Below are 11,312 nucleotides of genomic sequence, written 5' to 3' on the forward strand. Positions count from 1 at the left end.
ACTTGCAATGAATCACTGGCTGAAGCTTGAAGGATGGGTAGAGTATTTGGTAGAAATGTAGAGGAGGAGGAATTAAGGTAAAGAAATAACGTGGGCTAAAATACGGAGAAAGAAAGAGTACAAGGTGCATTTATGTGGAGGCTCGGGGGCAGCTAGCAGGCCAAGGTTGGCAAACCTCTCAGACTGACAAGAGTTTAATGTTCAAGTGGCGAATTAGCGCAAAATGGAATAGAAGGGTAGGTTTAGCAGGGCCTCAGTCTCCTAGTTAAAAACATTTTTTTTCATTCTCCAGGTACTGAGATGGCGTTTGCTTTGGTACTTTGCACAAAGTACGTATTAGGGACTTGAATTGAATCACTTCATTTTAGATTTGGGAAGGAAGGAGTGAATGAATGAATATACCACCCAGAATATTAAACATTCCAAATTTGCACGGTGGTGTCATCTCATATTTGCATGACGTCGGAATTGTTCCAGAACATTCACCCCTTTTGTCTCTTATCCTCACTGCTCTGACCTCACGGTTGGTCATGAAAACCGTGTCTGGGTGTTGCAGGAGGGACATGACAGGGTCCTTGACACTGTTCTCAGTGTGTGGAGGAGGTGGGGTGGCTTGGGGGTTAGGGACACAGTTGGGAATGGAAGTCCTGTCTCTCGGCACTCTGCTCTGGGTTCCAGCCACTAAACCACACGGCTCTCCCAAACAGCTGTCCTTGCTCACATGGAATGTCATCAGAAAGAAGGTAAAATGCAACGTTGGACAAACACCCTACAGTTTTGCTCTCTGCCCAAACTTCCAGCCGCCGAGCTCCTGTCAGGATGTGATAAAGTCATTTTACGCAGCTGTTGGTTTTAGTTTGGTTCCCTCCTGACTTGCAGTTGATAGAAGTCTTATCTCACAAAAGCCAACTCTTACAAGGATACACCCTACCTATGAAATGCCTTCAATAGTTTCCAAGTCAGAAAAGGAAATTTCTTAAGTGCTACAGTTTTCTGGCATTGTGATGACCAGGAAAACTGATAGATAATGTATTTGTGGAAGTTCTGCCCAGCTCATTTGTGGTAAAACTGGGAAAAAAACTCACATCTGCTGGCTTCCAACTCAATGTCCTGCCAGGCTTCTTCGTTTTCTACAGAACAAACATACAAACAGAGCTCTTGCCTATTCCAAAAGATGTTTGGAGAAGGCTACTGCCACGAAGCAATATTTTAAAAGAAATACTCAGTTTTGCCCCTGAACCAGAGGATTGACAAACTCAATTTGGGTCAACTTGTGATAATAGAGTTAGATGTCCCTCTTGTCTCTTGTTATTCATTTTTCTTTTTTGGAAAGGTTTTAGTAAGCCAAAGTAGCCAGTTACAATTTAGAAAAATTGAACTTTCTAAAGGATAAAGTTGTTGATGGGATAAAATTTGAGCTTAGTGTTTTGAATAGCCCTCAAAATTTTGTGCACTCTCTGGTTAATAGCTCTTAAAGAAAAACGCAGCGTGTCCACTGGTGCAATTAGTGGGCCAGATGTCAAAAGCAATGACCCAGTTTCTGCTCACTTGCAGAGTGGCTTGCTTTGGCAGTTCCCTGCAGCCAATGGGTCGCACTTCTCTGCCTTCCTTAACTTGGTAGAGAACAGCTCCTCCCTGAGTCTGCCTTGGAGCTGCTATGGCTTAGGAACCCTGAACTTTATAGCCTGGTTCTGTCCTGCCCAGCTTCTAGTCACCCTCATTGCTCCAAACTATTGCTGAGCCAGCAAATAAGAGAGAGAAAAAACAGCCCATAATCCCAGCATTGTGCATTCTTCAGCCTGGATAGATAGAAAGCAAAGGGATATTTCTGTTCATCGTCCCAGGACAAAAGGAGATCAGGATTCTGGTCCTGGCTTTGCCACTAATTGGTTGGGGATCTGAGTAAGTCACTGAACTTTTTGGGGCCTCAGTGTCTCGTTTCTAATATGAGAGTGAAGGAACAGATGTCCTCTAAGGTACTTCATTATTCCAAAATCATAGACATTCATATGTCTGAGATAGTAATATTCATTATCAACACGTATATTTACTACATAATAGGCATTCTCTCTTCAAAACAATTACCTGAGAGCATATTATTATATATTAATCATTATGGGTAGAGGAGAAAAACAAAGATCAGAAACGTCGCCTAATTTGCCTAAGATCATGCAGCTGATAAATGGTGGAGCTGGAGTTTGAATTCCTATCTACTTGACTGCAGAACTGTCTGCCAAGGTCTACCATAATCTATGCAAAATAAAAAGAATGAGGGCACCAAATAAGTTTCATTAAGAGAAGATGACATTCTCACCAAATTAGGCAACTAACTCTCAAGCAAGACTTCCCTTGCAGCAAATAAGGGCTAACTGAAAAGATGCAAAAATAATAATTCACCTTGTGCAGAAGCTGAGGGTAGGAGAGGTTATTCCTCTAACATACAGTGACAGAGTGACCTGTAGTGTCAGATCCAGGTTACGGAAGGCCAGATGTTTCTGGTTGGTAACAATTTGTTAACTGAAATCTCACTTTTTCCAGCGAAGCATCTTCCAGTCCAGTTACTCTTGCTTATCATAAATCCTCAGAACTAAGGGAGATTTCACATACTTTAGAGGTGTCAGCTTTATTTTAAGATATTCATCTGTGGTACCCAGACATTGACGTCTAATGTGTTGCCTGCAGCAAGAACCATTGTCCCAGTCTAGATAAACATGTAGAAACTTCATTTTCTTAATCTTTAAGATCTTCTCTTACATTTTCAAAGGTTCTTATGTCACCCTTACCTTGTGTTGCACAGATTCATAAAATGATTGGATATTAGCCTGATTTGCTTGAGAAAGAATAACATTCACACTTTTCCATATTAAATGATGGTATTTCTTGGGGTTTTGTCTTAGGAAACCCCATCTCCCCAACATTTGATTTCACTGAAACGTACTTCCCAAGGGTAAGTTCCTCAGTGTGTGAAACAGACAGAGTGGAATGGCTCTGGTGGAAAAATGGATTCCAGGCCTGGAGCCTCATACCCCATGTCCACAGCCACCTGGGAGCTTCCCCAAGGAACTCCACAGGCACTCAGCTGGAGAATCCTCAGTCTAAAACTGAGTTTTCAAATATCAGGTTGGGATCCCTTAGCGCAAGAGTTGGTAAACTTTTTTCTGTAAAAGGGTAAAGAAAAAAAATTTTAGGCTTTGCAGGTCAGTCTCTCTTACAGCTCTATAATTCTGTTGTTACAGGGCAAAAGCAGCCACCGACAATATATCAGCCAGTGTATAAATGAGTGAGTACAGCTGTGTTCCAGTAATTATTTATGGACACTCAAATTTAAATTACATATAATATCCACATGTCACAAAATATTCTTTTGGTTTTTTTAAGCACTTAAAAATGTAAAAATCATTCTTAATTTTCAGGCTATACAAAAGCAGGTGGTGGGTTGGATTTGGCTCGTGGGCTACAGTTTGCTGACCCCGGCATTAGTGTATTTGGACTCTCTGGATGTGGAACTCAGTCATCAATACTTTTTAGAGTCCCTCAAATGATTCCAACATGTAGTCAAGATAGTGAATTCCTGCTATAAGGGGCCATGAAATCAGTTTACTCAGTTGTCACCGGCATTAAAAAAATTAAATTGTATAAAATAGAAGAGAGTGCATGAAAGTGCATCACACGTTGTAAGGACGGTTATGATTTTGTGAAAGTTTGTTTCATACATATATATGTTTATGTGTTTGGCTCTGTGTACAATGAGTTGCAATGTACATTCACTATGTGTTAATCGTCCTTGAATACGTCTTGTTGATTGATACACCTGGCTATACCCTATCTGAATACCTGGCCTCCAGAGGGGCTAAGGGAATCAATAGCCCTTGTCACAACTGAAATCCACTTAAGGCACCCACAAGCTATTGGCCAGTTAGCTTCATACTCTAACAGCCTTATCTGACTTATATAAGGTCTGTAAAAGCAGTTAGAGTTTCTATGTGTGCTGTACCATTAAAATGGTTTGGGAGTTCTGAGGGGAGCGAATGCTTTCAAAAGCATAAAGTTAGCCAATGGGATGATTTGAAGGTAGGATGGATACCTTCAAAACATATAAAAGGATATGGACAAATACACCATAGCATGTGTATCAAAAGATCAGAAATAAGAAAAACATTTAATAAAGAAAGTATGGAATAAAAAAAAAATACTAAAAGTCAGTTGTGAATTCATAAACACATATGGATTAAATTTCTGTATTAAAAGACAAGAACCTTTAGACTGAGTCAAGATAGACAAGAAAGCAAAAAACAAAAACCCCAGTACATATACACTAGATCACAAGGAATACAAATAAAACAAAAGAATGTGAAATGTAAATAAAAATGCAAAGGTATATTAGAAAAATAAAAATAAATAAAACCAGAAATCACCATTTTAGTATTAGACAAAGTAAAATTAAAGGCAAAAACAATAAAAAGACAGACAATTAATTTATATTGTTAGGGCTTCCCTGGTGGTGCAGTGGTTAAGAATCCACCAGCCAATGCAGAGGACACAGGGTTTGAGCGCTGGTCCAGGAAGATCCCACATGCTGCGGAGCACCTAAGCCCGTGCGCCACAACTACTGAGCCTGCGCGCTAGAGCCTGCACCCTGCAACTACTGAAGCCCACACGCCTAGAGCCCAAGCTCCACAACAAGAGAAGCCACTGCCGTGAGAAGCCTGCACACCTCAACGAAGTGTAGTCCCTGCTCGCTGCAACTAGAGAAAGCCCACACACAGCAACAAAGACCCAACGCAGCCAAAAATAAATAAATAAATAAATAAATAAATAAATAAATAAATTTTTTTATATTGTTAAAGGATACTTTGCACAATGATTCTTAAATAAATATAAACTGATCAAACCATTATATGCTCAAAAACATATAATGTTTTTATATGCTCAAAACCAGAGCAAAACGAAATATAAAGCAAGAGAAGAAATCAGCAGAATTACAAGAGCAGTGAGGAAAATATTACAGTTTTCTCCAAGTGTAATAAGTCAAGGAAGCAAAAAAGAAAAACATTGAGAGAATCTGAAAATTATCTGCCTTGCAATCACAAGTGATTGATGTATACTTCTTTTGGTAATAATTCAATGAGGATAAACTTTATCACATGTTCCCATATTCCCATACATTCATTCTGAAGTGACATTGCTGAATTGCTTGAAAAGATATTTTGAGATCTGTACCTGACAGAACAGAGAGGGTACCAAGAGGCAAATTTGTGCCATGTTTCTCCTGGTAAGATGCAATGTCATTGCTGTGATCCATCTTCCCAGTTGCCTTCAACAGATGCACTATGTTCACATTTTGTGCTTTGGGTTTATTTCCTTTCCTTTCAATTTTTAAATATCCTCATGACAGAGAAATAAGTGGCAATATCAAAGGGAGAGCCCTAGATAAAAAGTTATCTAGTCCAGATAAAAAGGAGCAGAAGGTTAACATCATAGTCATAAAATTAAGGTTCATTAGCTGCACCAAAAGGAGAACACAGACTACCAGCCTCCACTATAGGCTTCATTTTAGTGAAAGCAGGAGCAGAACAGTGAGTGATAATGCCGCAAGAGTAAGGAAGGGCCAAGCTCAGAACATCAATGTGTATGACAAATAAGGCAATATCATATATGGATCAAATGCACAGACTCTAGAGCCTGAATGCCTGGGTTCAAACTAATTTCATTAACTACTGGCTGAGAACTTGGGCAGCTGATTTAATCACTCTGTACCTTTGTTTCATAATTTATGAAATGGGTATAATAATTGTCTATCATATGGAGTTATTGACTAAGATAAATGAGTTAAATATATACGTACATATTTATATAAATGTTTCCAAAAACAGAAAAACTGATCTTAAAATTCATATGGAATTGCTAGGGACCCCAAATAGCCAAAATCATCTTGAAAAAGTACAAAGATGGATGACTTACATTTCACAATTTCAAAACTTACTACAAAGCAACAGTAATCAAAACAGTGTGGCGCTGCTCTAAGGATCAATGGAATAGAATTGAGAGTCTAGAAATAAACTCATATATCTGTGATAATTGATTTTCAGCAAGGGTGCCAAGACCATTAAAGGGGGCAAGATCTAAAATATCAAGGGAGAAAAGGCTGTAGACAAGCTGAGGCCAGAACTCTCCTCCTGCATTTTGTACTAGTTGGTATGGTGCTTGGGGACTGAAGGAAGAATGTACAATGTTTTGTGACATGGGGCTTGCAGTGTTTTTGGAGTCATTTCCTTTTCTGAAACAGACATGGGTCAGAACACTGCCTGACTCCCAAGATGTGGTAGAAGTCTCTCAGTGAATAAAGCATCCTAAGGTTCTATATGCTGCCACTTGCCAGATACTCTTAGCTACTAAAGTGTGGCAGCTGGGGGCTTGGAGATGAGTTATTGTATCATAAGAGAAACAAGCCCTGTAAAAAACAGAAAATGGACCTTTTCCAAAGAAGACATACATATGGACAACAGGCACATGAAAAGATGCTCAACATTGCTAAACATCAGAGAAATGCAAATCAAAACCACAATGAAATATCATCTTACACCTGTCAGAATGGCTAGCATCAAAAAATCTACAAATAACAAAATGTTGACAAGGATGTGGAGCAAAAGGAACCCTTGTACACTGCTGGTGGGAATGTAAATTCGTGCAGCCATTATGGAAAATAGTATGGCAATTCCTCCAAAAACTAAAAATAGAACCACCGTATGATCCAGCAATTCCACTCCTGAGTATATATGGAAAGAAAATGAAAACACTAATTTCAAAAAATATATGAACCCCAATGTTCATAGCAGCACTATTTACAATAGCCAAGATATGGAGGCAACCTAAGTGTCCATCAACAGATGAATGGGTAAAGAATATGCAGTACACACACACACACACACACACACACACACACACACAAACACACGAATATTAGTCATAAAAAAGAATGAAACTCTGCCATTTGCAACAACATGGATGGAGCTAAAAGGTATTATACTTGTGAAATAAATCAGAGAAGGACAAATATTGTATCTTATCACTTATAATGTGGAATCTAAAAAATAAAACAAATGAATGACTATAACAAAACAGAAATAGAGTCACAGATATAGAGAACAAACTAGTGGTTACCAGTGAGGAGAGGGAAGGGGGTAGGGGCAAAATAGAGGTAGGGGATTAAGAGGTACAAACTACTCTGTATAAAATAAATAAGCTACAAGAATGTATTGTACAGAACAGGGAATATAGTCAATATTTTATATAGATTTAAATGGAGTATAATCTATAAAAATATTGAATCACGATGTTGTACACTTGAAACTAATATAATACTGTAAATCAACTATATTTCAATTTTTTTAAAAAGCAGAAAATGGGAAAATAGTAACCATAGGTTATCTCATACGTTTACTGTCAATTCTTGCTCTTTTTGTCTGCTCTTTTTTCTTGCTCTTTTGCCTGAAATCAATTTCAGTATACATCACAACCAAGTTTATTTGAGTAGCAATAAGCATGATGAAATGAATATGCTGGTGTCTAGGTTTTCCTCTGTTAATGTTTGTCAGCATTGCTTAATGATAGAGACATCTTAGAAAGCAAAGATTGTGTGTGTTCAGTTTAATTTAAAAAGTTTTTGAAAACTTTTCCTAATTATATTTCATATATTTAATTCTTTTCACAGAGAATTTAGAAAGTATGAAAAAGCAGAAAAAAATGACCCCCAACCCCAACACCCAGAGATAACCCTGGAATATTTCTTTTCAGTATTGTTGCTTTAGTTTTAATTTAGTTCATTTATCACAGAAAACCACACAGAAAGGTACTTATTAAATATATAGATATGATAATAATGGCTGGAAATCTATTGCCCGTCTGCTTTTGTTGGTAACTTACCTAATGGTGTAGATGCAGTGTGTATTTCTTGAGTAGCTGTGATGACAGGTTTAGTTAAAATATAACCTATAAAGACATTTGAGAAAATTATTTAAAATATGCTTCCCCAATAGGTTCACAGATGTTTTCAGTCATCCTCTAGAGACCAAAGTAAAAAGAAATTCATCACAAGAATGTTAAATTCAACTTCCCAATTTATAATCAGTGTAAGTCAATTTTGAGATACTGTCTCTTCTTCCCCCCTTAGAAATCCTTCTCCTGGAGTTCATAGTGAGAGTGTTCATTTCTTTCTAAAAATTTCGCATCAAACTAGAGATTTATAGATTTGGTAGCTAGCCTAACAGGACATCTCAGGTTGACCTTTGAGGTATCACTGAAGTTTAGAGATGAAAGGGATTTTAGATGCCATCTAGTCTGCATTTTATTTAAGAGGCAGGAGGAAACTGAGGCCCATGGGGGTCAATTGATTCTCCACAGTTAAACTAACCTGCAGCAAAATTCTGGTCATTTGTCATTTCTGCAACTACTATTAATTGAGTGCCTATTATGTGCCTAGCAGTGTGGAGGATGCATAAATGAAGCACAGGTTTGACTTTTAAGAAATTTAGAGTGCTGTGGTCCCTGAAACCCAGTTCAGAACTCATTCCCGTAGCAATTAAATGGAGAGAAGTGTCTCCTCTTGGATCACTGAAGAAAAAGCAGAAGCCTTGTTTCTTTGCTTAGTCATTCTAATGGTGTGTTTTCAGGCGTGTGTGGTAAGGTGCACATGGATAATCATGGTCCAGGGACACAGAGCTCTCTCCAAGGGCTTCTTAGCATCAGGACCCGATTTTCAAATCAAAGCTTTGGCTTTTCCTTGAACACATTATGTCTTCTCTTGCCTTAGAACTTTCGCCCTTCGTGTCCCCTCCACCTCCGGTGCCCTTCCCCAGATTTTGCAAGGTTGGCTTCTTCTCATTGTTCAGCTCTCATCAGAAATGTCACGAACTCAGAGAAAAATTTCCTGCTCCTCTTCTCTACATCAGCCTTCTGCACTGTGTTCATCACCTTCCCTGGTTTAATTCTCTGTGTGCTATTTTTCACTGTCTTTTCTTCTTTTAATAATTTACTTGTTCTGCTGAATGTCTGTGTCCCCCTCCCCATCTGCCCCCACCCGCCCTGAACTCCAACTCTGGGAGCTCATTTATGTCCCTGCCGTGGCCTCGGTGTTTGTCATCTGACACATAATTACTGAATGAACAAATGAGTGAATGAATTCAGGGATTGGGAATCAAATCATTTCGAAAAAACTTACTCTCCATTGGGAGGATGACATCTGATACTCTTAGAATTAGAAGTTTTGACTTTACCCTTAAGATTACTGGAGAAAGCAAGTAAGTTTTTTTTTCCCCATTTCCTCACACTTTTCACGTTCTCCTCTTCAACTAATGAATAAGAAGGGGAATTTTTTTCCAGCGTCTATCTATTATTCTATAAAGTCGTCACATCAAGAGAGTTTCTTTGGAGCAGCAGTCCCCAACCTTTTTGGCACCAGGGACCCGTCTCGCGGAAGACCATTTTTCCATGGACCGGGGATGTGGGTTGGGGGGGATGGTTCAGGCTCTAATGCGAGCGATGGGGAGCGGCTGTAAATACAGATGAATCTTCGCTCCCTCGCCCGCCGCTCACCTCCTGCTGTGCGGTCTGGTTCCTAACAGGCTGGTTGGGGATCCCTGCTTTGGAGGATTCCAGAAGATGCAAAGATGATGACAGCCTTGGCCCTGGAGACCAAGGCCGCCTTTGGAGTCAATTGAACTTGCTGACCTCCTGAAGCCTCATTTAAGGCCTTACTGCACTACCTGCTTGAAAACTGGTAAAATGAATTTCCTTCTTTTCCAGGAATCCTTTCCAAATATTCTGCCCCTCCCCTCCCCCAAATGGGTAATGTGTCTAATTCGATTGAGTAACCCCACTTTGCCCTCTGGAACCACGCAATGAATACCTCTTGTCTCTTCTGTGTAAGAGCTCTACAAATGTTTGAATATATTTAAATATTCTGCCACATTCCTTCCACGTGTTTTCTTTTCTCCAAGCTAAATGTTTTCATTCCTTGCCACTTAAAAAAATTAGAGCAACTTTGTTAGTCTTCTGTTTTCCTGGAATTTTCCCATTCTCCATCACTTCTCAGAAATCACCATCCCATACCCAGGTTTGTTTCCTAGTTTATAACTATTTCATAGCTAAATACTTATTTACTACTTTACTATGTGCCAGGCACTGGAGTAAGGACATTACAGTAATTAGTTTGTTCAGTCCTTAGGCGCTTACTAGGAGGCAGGTACCAACATTGTCTGCATTTTACAGACATGGATGCTGAGGCCAAGAGACGGTAAGTAATTTGCCTTAATGTTCCCCAGCTTTCAGATGTGAAGCCAGGTTTGAACCTAGTTCTGTCTTTCATGCCCGTGCTTTAACCATGACACTACTGTATCCCCTGATGCATCTTAGAAAATGCTGGATCCCTTCCCCATCTCCTAGAGCGCCCGGTAGATCCTCGATGCTTGCTGTAACTCGAGTTACAACCACGTTTGAGGGGCTAAACACATTTCAAGTCATTGCCTGCTCCTTATCTATGTGCCGGGCACCAGTATTTCTGACAGATAAACACTCCATTTGAGAAGACGTTAACCATAACACTCTCGGGAAGAGGCCAAAAGTAATGCTAATTTGATACCGCTTCATAATATGCCTATGTTATTTCTTTTTTTAATGAATGGATTTCGATTTCTCCCCAAACCACATAACCCCTTAACCAATAAGAGCTCTTTCTTTTTTTGTTTTTTCCACCTTACACCTCAGTAATGGACCACAATGTGAGAAATAACTCCCCCATGGATTCAGGGTTCATGCTTGCAGCTTGTACATTTTTGGCAGGAGAAGGAGGAAATCATAATTTTTTGGAAGACTTTTCAGAAAACTGAACACCGCATATCCACTATCACCTTCACGAATGACTTTCTAACTTAGAAGTTAAACTTGTGAAAACGCCAGTAAAGCAACACATTCCTTCACACAGAGATGTTTCTCAGTGTATTTGATAAAATTCTTTTAATTCTGGCTAGGCTTAGGATTGAAGCATGCTTCTCATCCTGGAACTGTGCTGTGATCCTGTCACAATTACTGGGCCCCCTGGAGCAATTTCTTCCACGGAGTCCCAATAAGAATCCATCCTCCAGACTGGGATCTGAGATACTACTCATTTAGGTATTCGTTTAAGTCAGATAGGACTAAAATGGGACAGTTTATCTTTGCATGTATAATCCTATATCCCATATAACAGCACCCTGCAAAAAAAAAATTCCACTTACCTGACAATAGTAGTACAAAGATCATTTTTCCGTGCATCCTGA

General features: G+C 39.2%; 1 long non-coding RNA gene across 9 annotated transcripts in view; it reads left to right on the forward strand.

Annotated features, from left to right (window-relative positions):
• Positions 1 to 10,006, forward strand: part of LOC114486562 (uncharacterized) — a 120,937-nt gene extending 110,931 nt beyond the window's left edge. For 8 of the 9 annotated variants that reach the window (XR_003680504.2, XR_003680502.2, XR_003680501.2 and 5 more), the window contains one exon: positions 293 to 433. This is a non-coding gene — a long non-coding RNA (uncharacterized lncRNA). Of the gene's footprint in view, positions 1 to 292; positions 434 to 9,620 lie in introns of those variants that run through there. The other variant, XR_003680509.2, reaches the window with a different exon arrangement.
• The last annotated feature ends 1,306 nt before the right edge of the window (positions 10,007 to 11,312 follow it).

This window comes from Physeter macrocephalus, chromosome 7 (assembly GCF_002837175.3).
Source record: "Physeter macrocephalus isolate SW-GA chromosome 7, ASM283717v5, whole genome shotgun sequence".
Lineage (NCBI taxonomy): Eukaryota > Metazoa > Chordata > Mammalia > Artiodactyla > Physeteridae > Physeter > Physeter macrocephalus.